We start from the raw sequence: 4,374 nt of genomic DNA, 5'->3' as shown, positions 1-4,374 counted from the left end.
AGACAGACAAGACAGAGACAGACAAGACAGAGACAGACAGACAGACAGACAGACAGAGACTGAGAGAGAGAAACACACACAGACAGTTTCATAAATATTCTCATTTTATAGCTATTTGCTTTCAGTGACAGAGGTTTTTGTTATAATAGTATTGGTGTCTAACACTCACAATCTCTTTAGAAATTAAAGTGTGGCTCCAATGGAGCCGAGTTTGTTGGTTTGAGGCCAAGCCACCACCACAGGGCAGTAAGTAAGCCGTTTACTTGGAGGAGGTGTACTTGGTGACGGCCTTAGTGCCCTCAGAGACGGCGTGCTTGGCCAGTTCTCCGGGCAACAGGAGCCTTACAGCCGTCTGGATCTCCCGACTGGTAATGGTGGAACGCTTGTTGTAGTGGGCCAGGCGAGAAGCCTCGGCGGCGATGCGCTCGAAGATGTCGTTCACGAACGAGTTCATGATCGACATGGCTTTGGAAGAGATACCAGTGTCGGGGTGGACCTGCTTCAGCACTTTGTAGATGTAGATGCTGTAGCTCTCCTTCCTCCTGCGCTTCTTTTTCTTATCGCCCTTGGCAATGGCCTTCTGGGCCTTTCCGGCCTTCTTGGCAGCCTTTCCAGATGCCTTGGGTGGCATGATGATGCTCGTGCTGGCTGGCGTTGCGATACAATAATGAACTTTTGCGCGAGGCGAGCTTTCCTTTTATATCCCGCTCGCGACTCAGCTCAGAGCGGGTCGCGTGGCGGAGCGCGCTGATTGGTCAGTGGCGGGCTCCCTTGATCCTGAGCGGGGTATATAACACGAAGCTCGATCTGCGGGGCGGCATAAAACACCACAAACCCACAACAGCAGCAGCAATGTCAGGACGCGGCAAGGGAGGCAAAGTGAAGGGCAAGTCAAAGTCTCGCTCCAGCAGGGCCGGACTTCAGTTCCCCGTGGGCAGAATTCACCGTCTGCTGCGTAAGGGCAACTACGCCGAACGCGTCGGTGCTGGCGCTCCTGTCTACCTGGCAGCCGTCATGGAATACCTCGCTGCCGAAGTTCTGGAGCTCGCCGGTAATGCCGCACGTGACAACAAGAAGACCCGTATCATCCCACGTCACTTGCAGTTGGCCATCCGCAACGACGAAGAACTCAACAAACTTCTGTCTGGCGTAACCATTGCACAGGGAGGTGTTCTTCCAAACATTCAGGCAGTTCTTTTGCCAAAGAAGACAGAGAAGAAGTAAGCACTTCTGCCACCCACCACGACAAATACCATAACCAGGCTCCATCCGGAGCCACACACACTTTAATAGAGAGATTCAAGTAGACAATCAACTTTCAAACATTAATAATAACATTTATATTGATTTCATTTGGAATGTGTACATAACAAACAAACAAAACAAAATTATAGGGGATATTCAGCATCACTTGGAATATTAACCAATCATATAAATCCAATATATATTTTATATTTTACTTTAAGCGAGGAATTCATATTATATTAATTTTTAATCATACAAATGAACAAAAGCAATTCTTCACTAGACGTAATGAATGAATAAATGATCAAGGTTTTAATGTGTTTCATGAATATATATATATATATATATATATATATATATATATATATATATATATATATATATATATATATATATATATATATATATATATATATATATATATAATAATATATATAATATATTATAATACTTGTGAACCAGAATATGTTTGAGCAGCAGCGATCGTGCCTGCCATTGGCCGAAGTGCAACAATTCAAATAATTTAAAGGGCCTGCTCGGGTATATAAGAGAGGCTGGGAGACTGGGGCCGGTGGTGGGTGATGGGTGATGAGTGATGGTGTGGTGTGGTATGGTGTTGTTAAGAGTTGATTTACGGCCAGCCAGCCAGCTGCAGCCAAGGCAGGGCAGGGCAGGGCAAGGCAAGGCAAGGCAAGGCAAGGCAAGGCAAGGCAAGGCAAGAACAGGACAGGACAGGCAAGGCAAGGCAAGGCAAGGCAAGGCAAGCAGGCGGGCGGGCGGGCGGGCGGGCGGGCGGGGGGCAGGCAGGCAGGCAGGCAGCCAGCCAGCCAGCCAGCCAGCCAGCCAGCCAGCCAGCCAGCCAGCCAGCCAGCCAGGCAGGCAGGCAGGCAGGCAGGCAGGCAGGCAGGCAGGCAGGCAGCCAGCCAGCCAGCCAGCCAGCCAGCCAGCCAGCCAGCCAGCCACTCCCACTTTGTATTTATATGCATTCAATTTATATTCAAACATTATATATGTTAAGGGCCTAGTTTTAGTGTTTATTTTAAAAATGACAAACATCGAGTCGTTTTACCAGTCCTTTAGCGTTAACGGTGATGCATTTTAAAACTGAACAGAAATCACCTTTTCTGGATATATCAAATATCGAATCCGCTTAATGTGCCTACAATTCAATCATTCAAAAAATACATAATTTACATCATGCCTTTTCATAGAACAGACAATAAGATTTGAGACAATAAGAACTTTACTTTTATAACTAAAGTTGCACAATTATACCAACTCTATGGTGGCTGGGTGGTAAGGTGTGTGGCTGGTATTTTGGAAGTCGCGAGTTCAAACGACCCAATGGGAATAATACTTTTTTTTTTTTGCCATACAATCTTCCTAATACTATTATGTAGGTTTGTGTGTGTGTTTTTTTATTCATTCTTTGGTTTTATAGATGACATACATATTGACTCCTTTTACCGGTCCTTAATTAGGCTCTGGGGAAGCAATGGTGGTGGTGGTGGTGGTGGTGCATTTAAAACTAAACCAAAAATCACCAGTTCTGGACGCGTCAAATATCATATCCGCTTAATGTGTCTACAACCTAATTACTTAAAACTACACTATTTAATTCATTCATATCATGTGCATATTGGTCATTATGCTCATACAACCGACATCAAAATTTATTTTCATTATTAGAATCATACATTTCATCAAGTAATACAGATACAAAGAGATTTTCTTTCTGAGAAGACCGTTAGTATTGGCTTGCAGGCAGGCAGGCAGGCAGGCATTTGAGGGTTATTATTTCGCCTGTTGATTGGGGGGAGGGTTGATGTGTTAGGGGGTTTTCGGTTAGATGTGGTGGTGGTGATTGGTGGTGATTGGTGGTGATTGGTGGTGATTGGTGGTGATTGGTGGTGGTGGTGGTGGTGGTAGTAGGTGGGAGTTGGGGGGGGGGGGGGGAGGGAAGGGGAGGGGAATGATGGTCTGTGGATTCGTTCTCCGTACCCTTTACATATAAGCAAAAATATGCCTTCTTGTGGGTATAGAAACATTAACACAAATTATATCAGTAACTGATATTGTAGCCTTTTAAACAGAAAAGATTTGTACATACAAATACTTTTTAATTATCATTTATTTGTGGAAATGGCATTTACGTCATTAAATTGATACCTCAGCATCAAGCTTGTGTCCTGCAGCAGTGGTCCAGTGGTAAAGTGTATATAAGTGATGCGTATTCTTGGAGTTGCGAGTTCAAACCCGGATTAAGCTATATATATATACAACATGTTTTGTTTTGGTTGTTTGTTTTTGTATAAAGCCTCACACAATATCTATATTAAGCGAGTTTGTTTTAAACATGACATACATATTAATTCATTTTACCAGGCCTTATTCCACACAACTCCGTGAATTTCCCGTGGAGCCAGCCATTCAAACAAAAACAAACGAAACAAAACAAAACAAAACAAAAAACATTATTGCCAACAGCATTTGGTGTTCCCAGGCGGTCACCCATCCAAGTACTAACCAAACCCAACGTTGCTTAACTTCGCTGATCGGACGAGAAGCGGTGTTCTCAACGTGGTATGGCCGTTGGCATGAGACTGCCTACACATTGTGGCTAATAACCAACTCTTTTAAGTCATCGCGGCAGGATACGGACCTGCTTGTGGTGTCTTAATGGTAATTGTATCCTAACATATTTTTGTCTCCTTGGCATGGATATTTAACATCGTTTATTCAGTCTTGGGTTTATGTTCTTTCGCCATTTACAGACATTTTACATCTACCTACTTCCTCAGCCTGCCCTGCCAATTTCTAATGAATTTGTGGATTTTCTTTTGTAATACAAACATGTGTGTGCTCATCTGCTCTTCAGTTTTTATGATATTTGTCTCATCTGTCCTGCTTTATGATACTTTTACAAAGAACATGAACAAATGCTTCTATTTTAGAGAAGATATGGGATCCAGGTTTCGGAGCCGTAAACCAACCGTCGTGATTGGTGGACGAGTTGCCAGGTTGCAGCTTCTGTACCGTGCCGGCACATAAATAGGTTCGGCTCAAGCGGCAGCATCATTCCCCCGTGACTGTCTGAGCGCTCTCATCACCTTGGTTATCTCATCATCA

At 44.0% G+C, this 4,374-nt stretch overlaps 1 non-coding gene across 1 annotated transcript; it reads right to left on the bottom strand.

Moving 5' to 3' along the window:
* Nucleotides 1–3,723: 3,723 nt before the first annotated feature.
* On the bottom strand, nucleotides 3,724–3,842 carry LOC138362346 (5S ribosomal RNA). Its single transcript, XR_011227593.1, has one exon. It is a non-coding gene; the product is annotated as a 5S ribosomal RNA (ribosomal RNA).
* Nucleotides 3,843–4,374: the final 532 nt, after the last annotated feature.

The sequence above is a fragment of the Procambarus clarkii genome, unplaced genomic scaffold (genome assembly GCF_040958095.1).
Source record: "Procambarus clarkii isolate CNS0578487 unplaced genomic scaffold, FALCON_Pclarkii_2.0 HiC_scaffold_1656, whole genome shotgun sequence".
Lineage (NCBI taxonomy): Eukaryota > Metazoa > Arthropoda > Malacostraca > Decapoda > Cambaridae > Procambarus > Procambarus clarkii.
The sequence above is the reverse complement of the archived record's forward strand: the minus strand, read 5'-3'. Positions and strand labels throughout refer to the sequence as shown.